Here is a 24,074-nt window from a genome sequence, read left to right as displayed (position 1 = left end):
TGGAGAGAGAAAAAGGCTTTCATTCTGCATTAGTTGATTGTTTCCATCAGCCGCCCTTCCCCCTTCCCCCCATTTTTCACACCTCCTACTGTGTATGAACGCCTGCTGCACCATTTATTTTTGCAATGTGTAAACTGTTACTTCCTCCAACAAATCAGATCTGCTTAGGGTGAAATTAAAGATCTGAAGAGGTGACCGTCCTGCTGGTTTCGACATTTTAAGATTTTAGTGCTGTGCAAGAAGCAGCTGCCCTTTTCTGCCTATAGATATTTATTAAATCTCCAACAGCATTATGGAATCAGAAATGAATTATTTTGGCATAAAGAGAAAAAGAGAGGAATCTATTCCAGGAAACACAAGCTGTAGTTCTTGCAGTGAGATGAGATCTGGCAAGTAACAGGGTGAGAAATAATTAGCCTCTCTGTGGTGCCTCCAAGCAGTGGGCAGGAGTGCCTGGAACTCAAATTTTAGTGCCAAGGTTAAAAGTCATGGTAGGGACCGATTTAAAACTGGCAGATTTGTGTGCCTAAGGCAGAAGACAGAGCGTGGCCTCCTTGAACAGGTCCTGGGCCCTATTCTGCAAATCTCTACTCATGTGTTATCCACATTATCGCAAAATATCTCTCTCGGCCTCAACAGAAAGATTTTTTCTGGTACACAAGGGTTTGCAGGATGGAGTCTGTACATTGTGTGCTAAAAAAAAAAAAAAAAAAGCTTGATGCTAGATTGTAGTCTGAGTCTGGTATCTCAGCAATGATCACGTTGTAACTTCCAGGACAGGAGCTAACGTAATATCCAGAGGATGACACAACCTGTCTAACCTGTCCTAGGACAGGACAAGCCATGCCACTGGCCCTCTGGATGTGCCACTGGCTGTAAAGGGAATTGAGGCTGCCAGGTGGGAGGACAGGTCTATGGTTTAGGTGGCTAGTGATGGGTGAGATGAGTCTTGTCTCCAGGAGAGTCTCTTGGCTTACAGTGAAAGGCAGGGTCTCTGCACAGGAATAACACTGTCAAAGCAGGCTTGTGGCTTTGCACCCAAACTTCTTTTTTCCCCCTCTCAGGGTATGTTCATAACAATTTCCAGAGGTGTGGTCCATTAAAGGAAAGGAGCCATCACTTTGGCAGATAGACTTTTGGCCAAATGTGCCACATAATCACTGAAAGGTTGTTTTCTTTCTCCTTCCCATTCCCTCATCATGCCATGGACGATTCCAGTTGCATTTCTTTCCTCAGCTTGTTGTCCGTAGAGGGACTAAATCTAGGAAAGCAACCTGACCTGCTCCCAGGGGGAGGGAAGACCATGAGAATAACACCCTCAGTTCAAGGTCTGAGTCACCACTATCCACGCATTTTTTAGCACCGCACACCAATGGTCTAGTTGCACAAAGACCATTCCTACCTTTTATTCACAGAATCATAGAATCATAGAATGTGTTGGGTTGGAAGGGACCTTTAAAGGTCATCTAGTCCAAACCCCCTGCAGTAAGCAGGCACTTCTTTAACTAGATCAGGTTGCTCAGAGCCTCATCAATCCTTGCCTTGAATGTCTCCAGGGATGGGGCCTCCATCACTTCTTTGGGCAACTTGTTCAAGTTTGTTCACTCTTTTTTTCACTGTAATATATATATCTCACATAGCAGTGACTACAACTTAGCCTCACTGGCTGAGGTAAACATCATAAAACAACTGGAGTTGTTTGTAGGGGCCAATTCAAAGCTCTATTGCATTTTTTAAAATGTCATTATACCAATGCTTCTTATCACTAGGGTAACTGCACATCTTCTGGTCATGTATTAAATGACGTAACTAACATCTGTTGTGTGTGGTTTGTTCTGTTTTGCATCCCCTTCCAAAATGGTAGAATTAAATCTGTCGAGTTGAGTGTTCTGGTTTTGGTCTTTTCCTTTTAAATGTACATGAAATGTAAGAGAGGACAGAGTGAAGAACTACAGCCTGTGCTCAGAGGAGGAGAGGTGACAGCGGTGACAGCCTTTAATCCCTGTGGGAGTTTGCTTTGCCCTGAGAAAGTTCATAGTCACACTTTACTTTTGTGCTATAAAGCAGTTGCACAAGGGAGGAGCACAAAAGGAAAGAAAGAAAGAAAAAGAAAGAAGGAAAGAAAGAAAGAAAAAGAAAGAAAGAAAGAAAGAAAGAAAGAAAGAAAGAAAGAAAGAAAGAAAGAAAGAAGGAAAGAAAGAAGGAAGGAAAGAAGGAAAGAGAAAGAAAGAAAGAAAGAAAGAAAGAAAGAAAGAAAGAAAGAAAGAAAGAAAGAAAGAAAGAAAGAAAGAAAGAAAGAAAGAAAGAAAGAAAGAAAGAAAAAGAAAAAGAGAGGAGGAAAGGAAGGAGGAAAGGAGGAAAGGAGGAAAGGAGGAAAGAAGGAAAGGAAGAAAGGAAGAAAGGTAGAAAGAAAAAAGACGGAAGGAAGGAAGGAAGGAGGGAAGGAAGGAAGGAAGGAAGGAAGGAAGGAAGGAAGGAAGGAAGGAAGGAAGGAAGGAAGGAAGGAAGGAAGGAAGGAAGGAAGGAAGGAAGGAAGGAAGGAAGGAAGGAAGGAAGGAAGGAAGGAAGGAATTAAAAATCCTAAACCTGCCCAGTTAGGTGTTCCTTATGGGTATGGCTATGAAAGTGGTCGGATGTTTGCCTTCAGTTCTCATCAGTTTAAGCAATCCAGGTTAAACAAGCCTATCTCCAAATCCTCATGGGCTCCTGGGTAAATATTTGGGCACCAGTCCCAAATCAGCTGTTGCCTGTTGCTGATTTGGAAAGGAAAACTGTTGCTGCTTCTCAGGAAAACAGTTGAAGCTACTCAGGTAGCTCTACACAAGCCACCTTTGGGTGGTAGGACTGTCTGAACCGTGGAGAAGCTGGGGACTGGGTCGCTGCATCTCTTGGGTGAAATGACCATGACAGCAGGCTTGAGCACACCTGAAGTAGCAACCTACGCCGTTCTGGGGCCGCCTCTGAGATCTGCACATCTCCGTGCTGGCAAACCTCCTCATCCTTCAAAACAGGGTGGATTCATGCAAAGTGCCCGCTGGGAAAGGTCCCCAGCCTGACTTAATGGGTGACCAGTGCTGAGGGATGGTTTCTGTTTAATTTAGTAGTGCGTGCAAACCCTACAGAAACACAGTCTAGCAAAGGGAAACCACTTTTTCTTAGTTCACTTGCTTTTTCACCTCATTCGACAGTGGCATCTCTGTGTCTTTATACACAGATTGCTCTTCCTGACTTCAGGCATTGCTCCTGCATGAATGAGGTTACTCAGCTTGTTTTAGTGTCACCAGGATTAAGGCCTTAAATCATTACAAACTTTTTTAAACTGCTTAAAGATTATCAGGCAAATAGCAGAGGTGAGGCAAAGCACTTCTAAAATCTCTGGTAAGAGACGAAGACTTCTAATTCAACTTGGAGATGAATTTGCATTTTTCCCTCAGTGATGCTCGAAGCTGAGCACACCGTTTTCGAGCAGCTGCTACTTTGGAAGCCAATTTGTTCCATTTAGGATGTAGGTAAAAGTGTTTTCCTGCAAAGAGAATAATTATACACTCCCAAACACACAGAAGCATCAGAATTCACAGCATGCTTTTTACAAGGGTAATAAAGTTTTACACAAATACACAGAAGAAACGGTTTGCAGCAAAATACTTAATGCACCCAATTATCCCCCAAAATAAATGGATGGGAAAGAAACTGGCAAAATTTAGCTCACGCTTAATTATTTTGCATTTGAACCTTTCTGTTCCTAGCAATAAATTCCCATTTCTGCCACCCATTTCTTGGTACTTTACTTGGTCTGGACTCTTGTAACTGCACTCTTAGCGTTCAGGAGACTGCCCAATGTCAGTGTGAAGAATATGGGAAAGGCTTGACATCAATTACAACATTACACACAACATAAAATTTAATGGCTTGAATCAGCCTTTCATTGCTATTTAAAGCAACTGTGTATGGTTTTTTCTAAGATCCTAAAAATTAACCAGCTTCTAAAAAGGACTAAATTGTTCAACAGCACAGGATCTTACCCTGAGGTTTTTAAAATGTTATTTCAGTTCTGTGGTATAACTGGGGTGAACGTTTGACAGGTAAGTGGATTTTTTAAAGGAAAAAATAAATTGATCTCCTGGGCAAACGAGAACTCTGTGGGGTAAATTAAGAGAAATAGCGCCGATCCGATTCTCCGCTGGCTCACGCTCTTTGCAACTCCTTCGAGAGGAGGCAAGCCGAGGCAGTGAGCCGGCTGGGCTGAGACCTGGGGAAGAATTTGGCCCGTAGATTTTTATGTTTTTTCTTAAATAACCAGCAATCACATGGAGGACTTGGGTGGCTTGGTGATAAAGTGCTGGTTTTCCACCTTTGCGGCCAGAGTCAGAATTTACGTGGCGGCCTCAGCTTTGTCTCTCACCGACGGCCAATCATCTCGTAAAAGACGGGTTTCTGCCCAGGGGAGCAGGAGAAGGACCTGGCTTTACCTCTCACCTCCGGTAAGGGTGGTCCCGGCAGGTCAGAGCCGAGGTCGCCCCCAGGGTGGCATGAGGAAGCTTGCTTGTCCTGCAGCTGCAAATTCTGGGCCGTGGATAAATAAAAGGCTCAGTTTCTAATTTTTTAACTAAATAATCAGATAAAACTTGGGGGGCGGGGCGGGGAAAGAGATCCTGAAACTGTTCTTAAGGGAAAAAAAAAAAAGTCCTCAGGAGATCTGCAGATATGTTTTTACTCAGTGCACCGGAGTACAATTAAAAAGCCACTTTGATGCGGAGTGAAATGATTGCACACAGACCTTGACCATCCCACCTTTAATAAGGGACTAGTGGGGAGAAATATATAACCTTTACATTAGGAATGTTTTACTGATTTTATTTACAGTCCATAAAATTTTACTTCTGTGAGCTGCTGCTGTCTGCCAGGAGTAGCTTTAGTTTGGACTGGATGGGCAAGGATGTTTAGTGAGTTTTATTTCACACTGTATGAACACCGGTGGTGTTTTTTTGGAAATATTTCTTCCCAGCTGAAGTATAGCTGTAACCACGACCTGGGTCACAAACATTTCCTGGAGGGGTTGTGAAATTTTCCACAGAATCTGATGCTTTCATTGTTGATTTTTCCTCCATTTAAAATGTATCTGGTTTTATATATAGCATTTTGCCTTATCAACACTGGGAATCATATATAATGTTTATTGACTATGTGGAAAGAAATAGCCGTGAGCCTTTAGCTTAGAAGTCTCTAGATGTCTCGAAAATCTTGGAAAAATCATGCAAAAGCCAATCATAATTACAGATATTCGACAAGCAGCTTTTCCCCTGAAAAAGCTGGGCATCATCTCTCCTCCCTCCGCAGCCCTGGGGGAGAAGCCAAAAAGTGGAAGAGTTTGGGTTGGGACCATTTCGTATCCCCCTGCCTACAAGTGGACCTAAAGGAGACAAGGGGGACTGAGATTCCCAAAAGCAGTCAGTAAGGCCTCTTCTTGCGCCCAGGGACATTGATGAGGGATGATTCAACGTCCGTTAGATCTCAGGGCAACACACATAGGCATACATATTTTCTGCAAAGCATTTGAAACACAGTCTAGTTCCTCACCCAAACGCCACACCCGCTCAAAGGGAAGACTGGAGTCGCCTCTAATGTACGTGTTGTGATCTGATGGGCAGTATGAATGAACTTCTCCCACAAAAAATAAACGTCAGAAAAGAGAAACTGATCCTGAACCTTGAGGTAGGAAACCATCCCAGATGAAAAATCAAGCGTTGGCCATAGTGTCGTGTGGAAATTACATCAGCTGGTCTTTTACCTGGTGCATATTTGGAAAGTAATAAAATGAATGTGAAATGAGACATTTTTATATTGTAAATTATCTAAGAATTTATTCGCAGAAAACAAAATCTATTTCATTACTTCAGTGATTTAAAGGTCCCCAAATCTCTGTTTAGTTTAATGGACAAAAAAATATTTAAATAAAGCGTTATCTGCTGTTGGACAGCATGGCTTTCAAACCGCAGGTTATACACTTCGAACAGCCCCCAACAATTCAGCCACACAAGACATAAAAAACCCTAATCAATGCCATTTTTACATAAAAAGCAAAAGACTACGTTTCCCATCATAAAATGTTATGGTGTTTACACAAAAGCTGCAGCTAACCTCATAAAACTCTATTGATTTCCCAGTGGGGTCCTCAGAGGACACTTGGCTGTGTGAGACGACACACTGATTTCTAGCACCAAAATAACTCCGGTTTCCTTTTTGGAGACTAGATGCATAAAGCTGCTCTTATCAAGTGGGCCTTTTGATGAGCTCATGTTGAATTCGTTTTACAGAGAGCTACTTCTCAAGAACTTCACCTCCAGGGGTCTTTTTATGAAGACAGACAAAACCACTGGAAGTAAATCACAAAATTGGGAATTTCTGTTATTTTGCTTTGGGTTTTCTTTGGTGGTAGGGCAGTTTTTGTTCTTTTAGAGGAGTGCCTCCCCTAGAATATTATTCAATATCTACAATAAATAGTCCAATTCTTAGAACAGCTAAACATCAGCAGAAAAGAAAATGAAAAGAAAAAAAGAAATCATCAGGAAAAAAAAAAAAGAAGAGAATAATGGGATTAACAGAAAATTTCCTGCTGACTTAAATTAATTTCAAATGAGGCATATACTGGGAATTTCTATTTGTAAAAAGTTTTTACATGAGGTTATTAAGCAGACTTTTCTCCAAAGACAACAGACTTGCCATATTTTCAGAGACATGTCAAAAGTTTTTTATACAATAGTCAACATCAAATGTTTGATTTTTCCATAGGGTGAGTAAAAGAGAATGATGTGAAAAAAATAATAAAAATATGACCAAATTCTCTGTTGTGGCTTAAAATGTTATATAAGATTTAAAGTCTTATAAAACCTGAAGTCTTCTGGTAAAAATTCATTGTTATAAAAGAAAAAGAATAGGAAAAAAAGAAACAATTGTTTTCTTTCTGTTCTTGAATCTCATCGAAGTTAAACGAACTGAACAAATTAAATCCTTTCTAGACAGTTACACCAACTCCAATTAGATTTTGTTGCCAGAAGAACCTACTCTTGCCACTCCTGTTATTTACTTAAAAGCATTTAATATTAGTGTCTAAATTATAACGGGACAAGTCCTACTCTTTCCAGCCAGCAGGAACTGGGGAGTGCTTTCTAGGGAATAGGATCTAGTCCTGCAAGATCAGAGATTGCAAGATCAAATAGATTGAAAATAAAGATGAATTGTGTCACATCACAGGTCTTAATTTTAAGACAACTCATTGCAAAGAGAGCAGAGCAGCTAGTTTTAAATTACAGAGAAATTTTGGAATGAAAAATGGAGAGATAAAACATGGTTGTTGGGAAATCCTCATCTTTAACTAATAAAGGCTTTTAATATGTGCTTTTCTTTCCCCTCTTGCTCAATTAAAAATATGTTAATACAATGTTAAGTTTGAGATTTAAACCCACAAGAGTCAGGAAATTCAGAATTAAGACTCCCTTGGCAACCACAATTCTGTTCCCATTGTGCATATTATATTTTATGATAGGGTCTTTCATTACGTGATCACATAACACTGGGGCAGTGCGACACGCAAAGAGTGGTATTGAAAAAGTGTGGTTTGTTATGGAGGTTAAAGAAATGTCAACGTCACTAAGTAGCCTTGCAAAAATGTAACAACTGCAGTTTTTATAAAATTATTGTTTCATTATTAAAAAAAAAATCACTGTGAGCATAGGTGTTGTACACAAGCACCTTCTTCTTAATAAAGGTGTGTGCAAATGCCTTTATGTGCAAATAAAGGTATGTGCAAATAAAAAATAGATTTTTTTGGTTTCTCCACAGGCTGTTCTTAAACACTTTTGGAGAGTATCTTCAAGACCTGTGTAGTTGTATGTTAGGAACTTCTGCTTTCTTTTTTTATCCTTGGAAACAGTGTGAGCTGTATCAAGCCCTGTGAAGATGCTGGGCTACTGTTCTGGAAGATGAACAGTTTTGTTAACCACAAAAATAAGGTTTGAGAACTTTTTCCTATGAAAATAAAAATGCTTAAAAATATGTAAGTAAGGCGTGAGTCTTGCCAGCTTTTGAGTTTGGGGGATGTTTTCAGAAGAACTCTCTCAACTCTGGGAACAATTTTTGATTTGGAGTTGTATTGGAGGTAAAGATCTGAGACATTCCCCCTCAAGCCCTCATGACTGCACGGGCACTAACATGACAATTCTCTGTTCGGACATTATCCCATAGACGTGCAAGTTCTGTAGGTCTGAAGTAAGCATACCATCTTAAACGACCACCCAAGTAGTACGAAGGTACATCCATGGCTCCACAGACTCTCACAGTCCTCAAGTAGGAAACCTTAGTCATATTTCTCTTTAATTTAATGGCAACTACTGTGTATTAGGAACATGCCAATATGCTTTCTTTCTTTTTTATTTTGGAGGGAGACCACTCCATGGGTGGAAGAACTTCGGAAGAAGGACTAGTAGTTCCCTGGTAGATGACAGGAGGAAAGTTCTCTTGTTGTGCAGGTCTCCTGGCAAGCTCTCTGTGTAACAATGCACATGCTGGGATCAAAAGCACGAAAATGTATTCAGAAGGATGATTTGAGAGACAGAAGCCATCCCAGATATCTTGTCTGAGTAGGGCATGCGCTACAGCCAATGGCAGAGATGGTTGAAATATTTCAAAATATAGTTCACATTTTCAACCCTTTGGCCAGGAACTTAGTCAGCTCTCTCCTATGGTATGATTACTTCCATGTTTTCTTTGTTTTGTTTTTTTTTTTTTTTTTAATTTAATTTAATTTTTTTATATTATTTTTTATCTTCTTTATAAGATTGCTTAATTTATCATACAGAGGACAAGGTGGTGAAATTTAACGACTTGTGACAGACAAGGTCAGTTTAGATGATATATAGGTGTCATCCGGTCCTAAACTTCATTAACTGATCAATTTTGGAAGAAATCTAGTTGCCTAGATTAAACGTTTAACTTGCAATGAAATTTTAAGTGCTTAGTTAGTGAGTCTCAAATTGTCAAAATTCCCTCTATAAGCAATGAAAAGAACCAGGTACCTTTAAAATGCAAACACATAATTTGGAGAGAGAATTTTCCCTGCAGGGAACGAGGATGCAGGAATCTGGACATTTTGTCCTAAGAGGCACATATAATATCCATTTGCCAGGTTTTTTCTATTCCAGCCCATACGGAAGCCAGGGGGCACTAAGCATACTTCTTAGGCTGAAATTTCTGCACAAGTGAAGTCTCATAGGTAGTATCTTAAAAAGCAATATAATTTTTTCTGAATACCTGTAACTTCAAGCTGGTATGACAATGCTTCTTAAAACCAGTCATATGTTACTGGGGAAATTAAGTAGAACATAAAGGTCTAAAAGGCTTTTTCACTTCTAATCTTCAAACATATTTCAGCATCTAATGCTTAGTAAACTCTGCAGGAGTTAAGAACCTGAATGAAATATGCCCCTGAGCTAGGCACATAGGCCTCGATTTTTTTTTCAGTAACATGGCAATGGCAGAAATACTGAGCTGTTCTACCTGGAGGGAGGCGGGAGAGAGGAAGAGCCTTTTTTGACACATCTTTGGAAAGAGGATCTGAGATTCTTCCCAGGTAGCCTAAAACATGTTTAAAGGCCTATTCACTAAAGTTAGGACCTGAGCTAGGTTATGAATTTAGGGGACCATAAAAGTGATGCCCTTCACTTAAGTAACCCGCATGGAGAAAATGAAATTAGATAAAAGAATCTTTGTCTACAAATGTGACAATATGTAGGTATTATTGCACCGTGCTCTGTTACTACAGTGTTTTTCACACACTTGTCTTTCCTTTTATGGCTGAATTTCTCACTTAGTAAATGGACATTCATTTTTGTTGCAGAATAAGACTGCTCAGTTTTCATGGATCATATTTTTAAACAGAAGATGCTGAGAGACGCTGGTAATGGGTATTTTGTCTTGTACCCAAGAGCATTGTCTTAATGACAAGGCTGGAGTGACTGAAGTGTGGCAGGACAACAAAGGAAAACGGTGCTGGGTTCACAGTTTCACAGTCACCACAGCCACAGTTCAATGCACCAGCCCTCAGCCCCCGGTAGGAATTTCTGCACTGAAAGGGTTGGAACAGGCTGCCTGGAATCACCATGCCTGGAGGTACTCAAAAGACTTGTAGATATAGTGCTGAGGGACACGGTTTAGTGATAACTTGGCAGTGTCAGGTTGATGGTTGGACTTGTTGATCTTAAAGGTCTTTACCAAGTTAAACAATTCTATGATTCTATGAATTTGTAGCTCCAAGTAAGACAAGTAACCTCTGGGTGCTCCTACTATAAAACGGAGGTAATGTAATCTTGTTCCTCCTCCTTTTATGTATTCTCTTAATCTTTTATTTCATTGAGTTCTTTGTGGCAAGCATCATCCCTTGCTCTGGTTAACAGTCATACTTGTAAAAAATTATGAATGATGACTTTAAAGCATAAAACTAAATGTTGCAAACTCTGAGGGCAGACACACGCTATCCAATACCAAGAGGGTTTTAAGGGTTTCTTCTTCCTCTCCTCTTCTTTCTGATGCTAAAGACATAATTAGTAACATGTTCCCTGCCTTTGACATTAAGTGTTCCCTGCCTTTGACATTGAGTACCACCTCAGACAAGAAACACGATGATGCTTTGTCAGCGCAGACATAAAAAGGTTAGACTCAAAATGATGGCATTCCCCATACTTAACTAGATAGATTCAAAGACATTTATAACCAGCTGTAGAGTGTTCCTCACATGGCTGCCCTTTCAGTTCCAACGTTTTTAAGCCTCTGGTGATCTTAAAGCCTTGCACGGTTTGACATTTGAAGTATAAATTTTTATGTTTCCTTAAAGTAGCAAGATCCTTCTTACTCCTGGGGTTTCAACAGAGAAAGGAAGAGAAGGAAAAAAAAAATGAAAAAAAAAAAGAACCCCCAGGGAAGGATATAGACTAGCTCTCCTTCAGAAGCAGTTTCTTTGCTGCTTTGTCAGGTTTGTTTGCTAGCATGGAGACCCTTGTGGATTGCAAGTGTACTCGGCGCAAGCCGTCCTTTCTCTCTGTGTTGGGACTCCTCAGTGATCTGAAATTTGGGCAGGATCTTCTAGCAGCAGGCCATTTCAGGGCACTGGGAGTGCAGATCTCTTTGCTCGACGGGGCAAATGAGCAGCAGTGGGAAGGTGCGGGAAGAGTGAGGTCTGTGGGGCATGAAGCAGCCCCCCGCAGTCACGTGTCAGGGGCATTCAATAATGAAGGCACCTTCCTCCCACCGCAGCATTTCCATTTCTCCTCTCCTACAGACAACACTGTGTAAAACAGTGAGACTGGCGAGCTGAACTGGGTCCTTTGGTGGTCAGGTGTGGACAAGAGCTGGAGCAACGGCATGGGATAGACAACAGGGAGGGAGGGGGGAAAGGCCCTTTTTTAGAGGCAGCAGCTGTAAAACTGGTATAAGTTCCTTTTGGCACAAAAAGCTTCAATGCCAACACTAGCAGTGCGAACCCGCTACAGAAATTTAACTGACTGGATAACAATAGTGATTTTTTTTGGTGGGATTCATTGCCTGCTCCGATTCACTAGGTGAGTGCACAAGCCCAAATCTAATTTAATTGGTGAAAGTTAGAACATTGTCTAAATTAAGCAATACAACACAGCTACATTAAGTGAGATGGAAGTCTTGATGAGCTATACCTATTCTTTTTGACTGTTGACATAAATCTAAAAAAAGAAGAAAAATAAAATGCTGAAAATGTAGAGTATCAATATTATTGTTTTCCAAACAAAAAGAGTTTATGTCCACAGGAATTACAGTACTGTAATATGACATCAATTTGAAATGAAGTAACTTAATTTGAAATGTCTAATATCTATAGAAAGCATTTTGAAGTGTGTCAGTAACAGTGTTCATTAAAAATTAACCTAAAAGCTCCTTCACTTTCCATACTGTGGGAAAATGTTTGACATTAACTATTTCTTTTCAATGACAACATTAATTATTTTTTATTTTACAGTTGGTAATAACCACAATGGTATTTCCACACCCCAAGCTATTTGTAGCAAATAGAAGATTTATTTCTATTCCAGCTCTGTAACCAGTATGATGAGAGACCCTGAGCAAGCAGCTTTCATTCCCTCCCCCCAGCCCCAGTCTGTGAAATGAACAGAAGGATCATTTGTAATTTATCTTACAAATTCTGAAATTAAAGATCTGAATTAAGTATTCTGACTCTGAACAGACTGCTATGCTGCTATGGAAGTAGGGATCACTCAAGGTCACACTGGAGTGATGGTTAGGTTTCATTTTTTTGCTGCTGTGTTCATATTTACTTATTAAATATGCCACCTGTAGGCGGTAGGAATTGTTTATTTTTTACAGATGTGCTACTATTGGATGTTATGTAGGGGTCAAGTTAATTTCCTCAAATATCTTACCCTGTCAGACATCTTTTCTTTTGAAAGTTGTTTTCTTTTTCTTTATGTATGGGGCCCTTTATGCTGAATCAGTAGCTCATACACTTGCACTTAAATATGACCTGGTACTGTGGCTTCGGTGAGTCATCACTTTACCCTGCTGCTATCTGAGAAGTCACGCAAAGGGGAGACGGAGGTCAGTCCTGTCACAGGAGTTTGGTAGCTTGTCAGGTTTTCATGATGGGTGCTAAAAGTCAGTTCTGATTTCAGACAAAATATATATGGTGAGATTTCTTTGCCGTTCAGACAAAGGTGGTTTTAACATCAGGACATGACAGCTTTATGTCCTTCTCTCCATGGCCTGATCTCGCTCCGTATGTTTAATTCGTCCATCTCTGGGACTTTTAACCTAAAGATACAGAGAGGAAGTATTTATAACTGTAGGTGTATCCTGGTTTTGATTTTATTAAGTGTGCTGATGTTAAATGATGAGCATCAAGTAGGGCCTGCTCCTGGGCTCAGTGCTCTGCTCCTGCGTCATCTGCCTGGGCAGAGCTGGGGGAAATGTGGGCAGCCCCTAAAGCAGCACCATTGCACCGCAGAGCTTAATCACAGCTTGATGCTGATATGGCCTCTGCAGGTCTGTGTGTGGCCTGGAGTCACTGACGGAATGAGACTCTTACTGAAATATTATGGACATAGCCTGTGTGCCAGGAGGAAACTCTGGAGAACAAAAGAGCTGGAGTTGAGGGTTTTACCTCAGAGCAGGTAAAAAACCTTGTCTGGTTTGTGGACTGAATGTCTGTTAGCTGCCGGAGCTCATGGGGTGCCATCCTGGAGGGCAATTTCTCGGTAAGTTTTGTCCCAAAAAGCTCCAATTCCTGCAGCAGGAACAAAAGTAGGGATGGTCAGGAGACTCCAAAAGTCCATTCCTAGTGCAAAGATAACAGCGGTGTAGACATACTCTTCTTTTGATCTCATACTATTGTGAACTCCCATTCTGATTTCATGGGACTGAGCTTTTTTTTTTCTTCTCATTTTGTCAACTGTTTTATGATTTCTATAATTTACTTAAATAGTGTCCTCAGGATTCAGATTCACAGCATAACAACCAGATCTTTCTAAAGCTCTTATCTCTTCTTCTTTTAGTTCTACTAATGGTTTGTCAAACCAGACCCTCAGAGATCTTTGGGATATTTACACACAGTGGCAAAATGAAATAGGAATGAATGTCTCTTCTATCGATGCAGAAACTGAGGCAGGTGCTGAAGGCTAACTTTAAAATATCTCCAGTTTAATAAGAAAAGTGCAGCCCACTGGCCTGCAAACAGTGGTCCAAGCATGTGAAGCCAGAACTGGAATATGAAGCCATACTGCCCTTTCCACCTGCAGAGCAATAACAAAAAGCCTGAAAAGTAAAGTCATTTTAAGGGAAATGTCCTGCAAGGATAAAAATAAAATGTGGGAAGAAAACAACAAAAGAATTTGTTGATTGTCTCTGCTCTCCATCCTGCCTATGGTCCTGCCAGTCAGGAAACAGGAATTAAAGATCTGTCAATCACAGATAGAAAAAAAAAATGCTATCCCATTCCATGACCCTTTTCTTCTGCAATGTGTCTACCTAGTTATGAAAGCCATTTTCAGCCGTTTTTGTCTTTTCCTTCGTGCTGAACGCGGCTGATGCGTATTTGATGAGTATTCAGCCCACTGCTGGAGAGAGACTGGTGGTTAAATGCTCAGCATTTAGAGCTGCTGCTGCTGGAGACGACGAGAGGGGAGAAGAGCACAACAGGATTACACATGGTCATCCTGTTTTTAGCGCCCGCTCGGCTCCCATCCCGCGTCCTGGCCAGAGCCCCTCCGGGAGGGTCACCCGGAGGACTGCAGTCTCTGCTCTTGCTTTGAAGTCCCCCCCTGGGAGGAAGCGGGTGGGCTGGGATTTGTACTTTATCCAAGGCTGAAGGATGTTAAACTCTTGTCTTCCTGGAAAGTGAAGCCTTATCTCCTGTTGAAGAGGCTGCTGGAGGTGATGGGAGAAGAGGGCACTATAACAGACCGAAACTCAGGTGAAAAAGAGATCTTCCTGTGAGACAGCAAAACAACCTTATGATCCTGTGTATTTCTAAGGCTGACTCTCTGGATGCTAACATTTTTGAGGAAGTCTAAGTTAAATGTATTCCCTTACCAGGGGGCACATTTCAGAAAAGAACATGTCACCTTCTAGTTCATTTCCCTGAAATCTAGTACATCTTATCTTCTCTAAACTTTGGGGCTTATCATGGCTTCTCCTTGAAGCTTGAGGCTCTCTCTTTTGTCTCTTTCTCTCTCATTTCTTCCTTTCACTTTTGTTGTTGCTGTTTTATTTTTTTTTCTCTTTTTTTTTTTTCTGGTTACCATTTCATTCAGGGTTATGTGGATTGTGAGGACTAGGGAGGACTAGTTACTGAAACATTAAATGACTACAGCAACCTAGACTGTGCAGCAGATTTCTGATTTCTGTCTTAAACCCAAAGAAGATTTTTTAAAGTTTATTTGAAAGCAAGTCAGCCAGATTTTCAACTCCTGAAGAAACATGATGATTTCTGACAGAAGGGAATAAATTGTAGTACTTCAGGGAAAGACATCAGAGTGTGTTCCCCCCATGAAACCGGTAAAATAATGGAGAAGAGGATACTGCTGATACCTCCTGTCTTCATGAACTTGTAGGTGAGACAATTCCTGTTAACAAAAGGTCTTAATCTTCTTTTAGTGTTGTTGGCTGTGGTTAGAGGAGAATCAGGCTTCTTTCATGATTTTTCAGTTTCAAGCATTGTGAAGACAACAGGTTTTTATCCAAGATGAATTCAGTCATTTTATCCTGCAGTTTCCTTCTGTCAAGGAAATAGTTTCAGATTCTCCAGCAATCCCCAGTCCTTCTACAGTTCAAAGCCTTGCGCTTACCTTTGAGATTATCAGGAAAGGTGTACAGCCCATGTACTAAACGTGCTAAATCTACCTCTTCTCTCCCCAAAAGGCCATTTCAATGCTTACTCCTGTCCATCAGGTAGGTGAAGGGAAAGGGCATACACGTGTGAGAATGGCTATGCTGGATCAGACTAAAGGTCCCCTCCGCTTGGTGTCTTGGCTCTGACAAAAGCCAAGGGAGGTGTCCAAAGCCAGGGAATGTCGTGCAGAGATATTTTTGTCTTCTTTCTCCTCCCTCCCAGCCTCCAGCAATATGGGATTTCCTGAGCATGACATAACATCTTGGTCGACCCTAAATTTAATCTGAGTACAATGCCTTTCTAAAATTACTGTATTTGTTTGTATTAGTACAGATCGTATGTAGCCTAGACTAACACAGAAGATGTCTTAGGTGCTGCACAAACATAGGACAGAGGGGCCCTCTCTGCCCCACCAGGACCATGCTGACAGTGAATTCACAGTGCTGGTATGTAAAACACATAAAGCAATTTAAAGTACAGGAGGGCAAAGCAGCTGTGAGACATTATTAGTCCACAACAACATCAGCACATCAAGTACCTACATATTTTCCATTATTCTGTAGATATCATGACAGAGAAATGTTCAACTGAAGGGCCTGAGGGATGCTACATGCCAAGGAAGGGCAATGCAAAAGTTAACTATCCTCTCATCTTCTTTTTATTTTTAAACATTTTTAATCATCTCCTTGTTTTAGTTGCTCACATAAAATTCTTATGGAGTGTGAAGGGGAAGTACAGGCAAAAGTATAAGGTGCTTCTTTAGCAACTGACAATGTGAGTGCTCGGGCTTATTACCGAGGAAAAACTAAAGGAGGATTATTCTTTTGGTATTCATAAGAAATGGGAATAGGTAGGCAGGCAAAATATAATGAGGGACTTGAAGATACAGCAAAGAAAAGAATAAAAGTAGGGAAGCAAAGAAAAAAGAGAAAAGTTGCTCTGGTTAAAGTGATGTACTGGGAAAATGATTTTCCAAGGGGCAATCAAAGCTGATATGAATGGAAATTATGCTGTTGCCCAGGAAAGAAATCACTGGCGTCTTCATCCTGAAAAACTGCTCCAGCTCAAGTATTCTGTGTTCCGTTTCTTGTGAGAAAGGTTGGTAAGAGTTACCAGTCACTAAACACCAGTGACCTATTGTAAATCCCTGGGATCAGCAAACAGCCATGATGAGTGTCAGGCAGTAATTCTGGTGCTGCAGAGCGGCAGTTCCTCAAGTGCTGAGTGTGGAAGAACTTGGGGAAAATTAAGTTCCTACTCACAGGTTTCAGATTTTTTGTTTGTACTGTCCAATAAAAGCTGTGTAGCACATAGGTGCAGTACCCACTTTTTCCCGATCTGCAAAACTCTTCACGGGCTTTGTTGTTTTTTTTAAATAAAACTGCTACATTTTTGTTTGCATAGCCATAAATCTTTACACAAGATTGCATGTTTTTAGCATAAAAAAAAAATATTTAAAAAGCCTTTATGAAAGATAATAGTGTATAATACTTTCTCTCACACCAGAGTTCATCTTGTCTTGTTTGCCTTTTAGTGTCAGCCTCAACACTAGATAATTATACTTTTTTTTACTTTTTCAGTGATTTTAATGAATGTGGTGCAACTGAAAAACAAGCACTAGCGTACAGAACCTGCCAATTTCCTTCCGTTCCCATCCCTCTCAGAATTTGTTCCTTTACGCTGGTTCCAATAGCCACTCTCCCTGGTAGCAGAAACACGGTAACATTGATGTCTGTCGGCTTCTCTTTCTTCCTCCTCTCCCCTTCAAGTATATAGCTTACTGCTCTTCTCCAAATGGCAAAAACTCTGAGGTATAGCCCCTTGCTTAATATGTCAAAATGTGAGTTCTGGCTGGCGATTGCTTTGGTTTCGTTCCCTTGAGATCTGACGGTGCCAGAAATCAAAGCATAATTCTGCAGATGTTGAGATCCTGTAAGCCCCCTAGGTTGCAAAGCTAAGCCATAAAGCCAGCTGGCACTGTGTACGTGTGCTGAGAATGTAAAAGTATACATTTTTAGTTTTCAACCAACAATGACCGACCGCTGGTAACTTCAACAAAGTGAAGCGTTGCGAGCTTTATTTTTGGAGAGTAAGTGGCTCTGTGCGTTCCCCTGAGCTCTTCTGTTCTAGCGCTGCTGTTTTAAAGATGCTGTTCAGAAGTATAGAAGTTTCTTTGGTGCCTTTCCAGCATATCTGCTGTTCTTTAAAGGGATACCACACTCTGACAGCATCTTCAGTTCACAGCAGAAAATTTAAGAGTTATTTCAGCGAACCTTAACCTTGCTGATTTCAAACTGTTTTACCTTTCTTCTAAAGGAAATGCGTTCAAGGGGGAGGAAAAAGAAACCCAGAATGTCTAAATTAGAACAAGAAGAAGACAATGGGACAGCTAGAAGGCTCACGTGCAAAGAGGCACTAGATAGTCAAGATGCATGTGGGAGCTTAAATAGATAGGACACAATTCTCTGCTGTGCACTACTCGGAAAAATGAAAAATACATATTTAAACTTCTGAACGAGCTGGATAGTAAACAGTAGCATTATGTCTTTTAATCTGCAATTTTCCTTTCATGTATTCATTTGAGTCCCTTCATTCAGTGAAGCATGTCTTTGCAGAATCTTCAGAGCAGAGATAGCTGGTTAAAGCAATGATGCTGGTGAGACGTTTCCTGAGATGTTTTGCAGATAGGTCTGCCCAGAGCAGGGTGGGAAAAGGCTTTTCACTTCCTCCAAAATTTTAAAATTTGGAAATAAAGGCCTTCTATTTCCTACTAGGACAAAGCAAAGGCCTTTCAACCTTTATATATGAAACCTATTCAGTGGAGAGGTTGACCCAGTACAGAAAGATGATACAGTCTTGTGATCACTCAGGATTTAGTAGAGTCAGCTTCAGTCTGGGATGATAGAATTCACCCCCGGATAAACAGCAGGCTGAGTCAGGATCTCATCAACGCTGTGTGAACAATGCGGCAGGCACTCATGTTTGGTTCTCCAATGTCCAGTCTTGTGCTCTGACTACAGTGTTACTCTGAGCTTTTATTTTTCCCGGTTTTGATCAAAATTCCAGGACCTGAGGAACCTTTCCTAGAGCAAATTGCACCCAAACCGCTAGGTTCTCATGCACAGTTTAAATTTCAATGAAGTGGTATTTTCCAATGAAAAAAAAAAAAGTTTAATTGAAAAATTCCTGACAAGCTCTAATCCTATTAACTTCACTGTGGTTGCACATATGCTAATGAGAGCCGTGTGTGTGAGACTGTTGCTAAATTTGCAAAACACAATACCCAGGACATGCATATTATATGTAGTTTGACACAGGCACATATGGTTTATATTCTGTATTCTAAAACAATATTATGAACATTTTATAAGGTTGCAAAAGTGAGTATTGTAAATTCAAGAAATGCAAAAGTTATTGAGGCATGCACTTTGGACTCTCCCTCTCTCCAGTGTAATTGGCCATATACACCTTCCACTTCCTCTTCCCTCCCTGCTTGTCCCTCTCGTATTCCTCCTTTCTCTCCTCAGTGTCTTTCCTCTCTGGATATCTTTCCTTTTTACCAAATAGCGCCTCTCACACATGGCTCTAACATGGCACTAGATGCCATCAAGAGCCAGTACTGTTGTATCGCCTTGAGTGTGGCCAGCAGGTCGAGGGAGGTCATCCTCCCCCTCTACTCTGCCCTGGTGAGGCTGCATCTGGAGCGCTGTGTCCAGTTCTGGGCTCCCCGGTTCAAGAAGGACAAGGAACTGCTGGAGAGGGTGCAGCAAAGGGCTACCAAGATGATGAGGGGACTGGAACATCTGTCTTATGAAGAAAGGCTGAGGGACTTGAGTCCTTTCAGTCTGGAAAAAGGAAGACTGAGGGGGGATCTTATCAATGCTTACCAATACTGAAAGGGTGGGTGTCAGGAGGATGGGGCCAGGCTCTTTTCAGTGGTGCCCAGTGACAGGACAAGAGGTAACGGGCATAAACTTGAGCATAGGAAGCTTCATCTAATCATGAGGAAAAACTTCTTTATTTTGAGGGTGGCAGAGCCCTGGCACAGGCTGCCCAGAGAGGTGGTGGAGTCTCCGTCTCTGGAGACATTGAAAACCCACCTGGACACATTCCTGTGAAACCTGCTCTAGGTTGGGGGGGTTGGACTAGATGATCTCCAGAGGTCCCTTCCAATCCCTATCATTCTGTGATTCTGTGATCCTGTGATTCTTGTATTTTCCTTCTGCCCTGCCAGGTCAGACTAAGTCCTGCAGGGAAAAGGATACCCGCTCCATGGAGTGTGGGCAGTGATTACCATGTGGATGCATTGTTCTTGATTGCTCTTTGGGCACTTCTGCAGCAAGCACAGTGCAGCCATAGATATTTCTCTAAATACATGTTTTATGACAGGTACTATTGCCTTTAGTTAGGCAATTGTTAACTTGCAAGGGATTACTTTTTTTGACAGGAGGTGTCCTTGTGTACCGAAATTATGTCAATTTTCCTATAACTGTGCATTTTACTTTACAGGTAAATTGTTGTTCTGTTGCTAGGGTATGTGATTGATTAATTTTGATACTCACTCTTCCAGGCCTATGGAGAAGTCTTTGCTGATGTGAATCACCAATGAAATCATCAGGGCACATGGACAATGATTTGCCTCTACATTTCAACTTTGAGATTAAAGATGGACACGCATTTCCTCAAGAAACAGGACAGAGCAAACTGGGAAGGATGTCAACCCAAAGGGTAGGAGCATCTCACTGCCTTCATCAAAGTTGGTGTCTAGTCTAAGGTGGGCACCTGTGGTCCATCATTAATCAATGGAGAAAGATGGCAGAGATTAATTCCCTTTCAAGTGTTACTTATCTTAGTCATCTGGTTTTGGAGAGCATAAATTGCCTTCCAGAGGCATTTGCTTTCTCTCATCAAGAGACTTTAACCATCCTGCTTAGACACCATGATTGTTTTTTAGGCAGCTGAAATATGATGAAATAAAACTAAGATTTTGTTTCAGTTTCAGGTGATTCCAGTTGCTTTCACGGTGTGGGGTCTTGCGTTGCTGCTTGCAGGATGGTGAGGAAGACAGCAAGAAGGGGACCACACTGTACATGTCCTGCAACAGAGGAGCTGGCCTAAGCTGCAAGTTCTGTGATGCACCACAGCAGTTCTGGTACATACACATTAATATCACGCTGACCTGAAAGGAAGTGTTTTTATTCAGCTTGACAAGCTGAAATATTTAGAATCCAGTTGACTTGACCCAAAAGAATGTATTTTGCTTACATTTTCCCTATGGAAAATTGAAGCATTTCTGGAAAAAGTAGCATTTTCCCACAGAAAACTGTTTTTCACTAAAGAAAAAAAAGAAGTTTTGATGGAACTTTTCCAACCAGCTGTAATTATAGCGCATACATAAAAAGGGCCAAATTGATGCTATAAGGGCATTCCTAACTGTAGTCTATCCATAATCTCTGAGTGCTAGTCTTAGTAACATCATAACTTTTGAAAGTTATGAAATTTTGTAGCATTCATAACTTCTTAAAAATCCACATAAACGTACTGTGTTGTATGTTGGCCTCCGCTAAATTAAAAGGCGAAACCATGATATGCATGATATGGGCAGTCACCCATTAGCCACTGGGCAAAGACCACCAAACTCATGCTCATGTCTGAAGCTGTTGCTGCGCCTGATTCCAAGTCCTTGAAGGGTTTGGTTTTGTATCACTAGCGAGTTGACAGGAGACGTGGATGATAATTCCTAAACTGTGAAAAAGAATTTAACCTTTTTCAGATGAGCTGCAACCCAGTTTTCTTGGATATAGGTACATTTTGGGGAGAATGGAGGGTTGTTGCTCTCCTTCCCGCAACCCCCACTGGAAGTAACAAGCTTATTGCATTTTACACCCAGGTGTTTGCCATAGAATCTGACACATAACCGTGCCCTGGAAAACTATAAAACAATATAATTTATAGAAATAAACTGAGTGAGAATCATTATTTTTTATTGGTACCACTTAATGTGCAGAAAAAGCATACTTTCCAAAAATATGGAATAAACGTTCTGTTAGCCTTATTGGGTCCAAATGTTAGGGTTTAAATTATTTTACTATGCAAACTTTCTTTCATATCTTGGCAGTAGTGATTTCCATTTTTATTCCTTTGGTATCCATAATCTTATTAGAATCAAAAACATATGCTTTGAGATCATTGGACAGATCCCTTCTCCCACCCTACCCCCTTCTCTCCACGTTAAAAAATGCACCGAAAAGGCTGACACTCTAGTATTGAGAATAAGAGGAATGGTATAGGAGAAAATGATGCAGACTACCTAGCCTGAATGGGAAAACAGTCTGAGAAATGCAGTTTGGTTTTCATGCTTTTGATTTGCAAGTCATTAAAGGTGCAAAAGTCTCCAAGCCTCCTGCTGGCTGCCATTCAGAGCCCCGCTCCCTCTCCTGCTACAGGAGGTGCTCGCACCAGGATCACAGGTTTACAATACGAAAAAGAGTACAGGCAGATCTGAGCTTTATAACACTTCTGGGGATGTAACACTTGCAGCAACCCATACGTCTTGATGTCAGGGAATCATATCTGTGGGGCTGAAATATTAGCTCGTTGGTATGGATTTATGAATATCCTTTTTTTTTCATTAGTAGAGCAATGACAAATCTCTTAACACACGAGCCCAGCAGTTTGGCAAAAAGTATTGCGCATTCCGCCTGGTTGCCTTTTAGCCATGGGATACTCGGCACATGACAAGGAGTCAGTGCCCTTTGTTTAGTTATTTTCATGGTAGCAGACAGAAAGTTTTTCTAATTTGTCTTTATAAAAGTACTTAAATGTACATTAAATTAGTGCTCATGACAAGTTCTGGCTATTAGAGGTAGAGGCCTAAGAAATACTTCCTTTTCTCTTCTGAGGCAGACGCTTCATCCTTTCATTCATCTGTAGTGTATTCTGTATGAAACGAGCTTTATTCATTCTGATGTCCAAAGTCGAATGGCAGTTGAGATTCCTGTCAATAACATTAGGGAATTATGACTTAAACTGTTTGCAAGTACTCCTGAAACTTCATATAAGAGTAGCTCAAAGACTGTACTTAAAAATAAATGTAAACTCTGCGGTGTGTAGATTCACTCAAACCATCTTAATTCCACTTGGCAGTGACATCATGTAACAGCTCTTCGAATAAGAATAGAAATGTTTAAAATTAAGTATAATCCAAACTCTGAAGGGAGCTGTCATTTACTGAATTGCAGCCCATCAACTAATGATGCTTCAAAACATCACTGGGGATATGCGAGTTGTTGCTGTATTTTCGGGAAAGACATTTTTTAATCTCTGTTGTGGGAGCAGAACAGAACTCAGCCCAAACAAAAGAGTTGCAGCTTGTGCTTTTTTAATGACACTTTGAGACACTCGCTTTTCGAGATTTGCATTCTGCTTTCAGCTGGATGAAGAATCCCCACTAATTTCATAGAGGTTGATGAACACCCTCTGGATGTAGAGGATTTTGGGGACTTTCAGTCAATTCTACTGCCATGGCCCAACTTAGAGCTGGTCATCGAGAGGTGACAGACTCTTGGTTCCTTTGTTCTTTGATCCACAGTAACATCTTTCCACATGAATTGCATCATGTGTTATCATTCCGGTGCTTTAGGGAGCTAGGCAAGATTCCAACCAACCCCTTTAAAGATGTCACTGAATTTCATAGTTTTGTTTGACCTATCCTTTACTCTGCTTGCTGTACCACCTAAAAGTTGTGAGGTATTATACCTTGAACTTTAGTATGCAAAGTACTCCTTTGAGCACAACATAAACTGCACAACCTAACCCACTTCTAAAATGGTTTCAGCTTTCCAAGAAAGAGGAACTTTTGATCCAGAAAAGGCACATCCATGATCAGAGGGTGAGTTGCGCCAGCTTCCTGGGCCACTTAATCCAAGATCCGAGTTGCCCCAAGCATGTTTTACAGCTAATGCAGAGACACAATCCCCTCAGCCTGGGTTCGTATCGCTTAGTTTTACACACCTGAAGACGGCACGTTCTTCCTCCATGGAAAAAACAGCCGCCTGTGGAAAGCTGGGTGTTCCCCCCTCTCTCTCACCACTGGCTATTTCAAGAGCCTGGGATGACTGATTCCTAAATGTTACCCAATTTGTAGGCCATGCTATTTATATTATCTGCTGATTAAACTGAGAAAGAACAATTGCGGTTTGTTTGAACTTGTCATGAACTAAGGCAGTTTGTCAAATTGACAGTTATGGCTGAACTATAAACTCAAGTCAAATTTTTCAAAATGGATATGTAGGACCCCAACCCTTGTATCTGCGAACGAAAATAAAAGGCATGCAATAGGTATGTAAAGAAAAGAACGTTGATTTTAGGCAGTACTAAAGCAGCTCTTATACAAGTAATTTTTTAGGCACCTGAACTGGAAGACAAATATCATTACTTTCTGGAATTTTTTGTTAAACAGTAATTGAACATAGTTTCTGCATGATGGAGAAATGATCTTAGCTATAAATAGGAAACTGTTGAAGATAATTAACAGTGATTTTTTTCTCTTCCAGAAAACATCCATAGAAATAACAAAATTAAAACAAAAATATTTTGCTGAAAAGGAGTAACTTTTCCCGGAAGACACAAGGACTGTTTTTCATTAGTA

The sequence above is a fragment of the Chroicocephalus ridibundus genome, chromosome 3 (assembly GCF_963924245.1).
Source record: "Chroicocephalus ridibundus chromosome 3, bChrRid1.1, whole genome shotgun sequence".
Taxonomy (NCBI): Eukaryota; Metazoa; Chordata; class Aves; order Charadriiformes; family Laridae; genus Chroicocephalus; species Chroicocephalus ridibundus.
The sequence above is the reverse complement of the archived record's forward strand: the minus strand, read 5'-3'. Positions refer to the sequence as shown.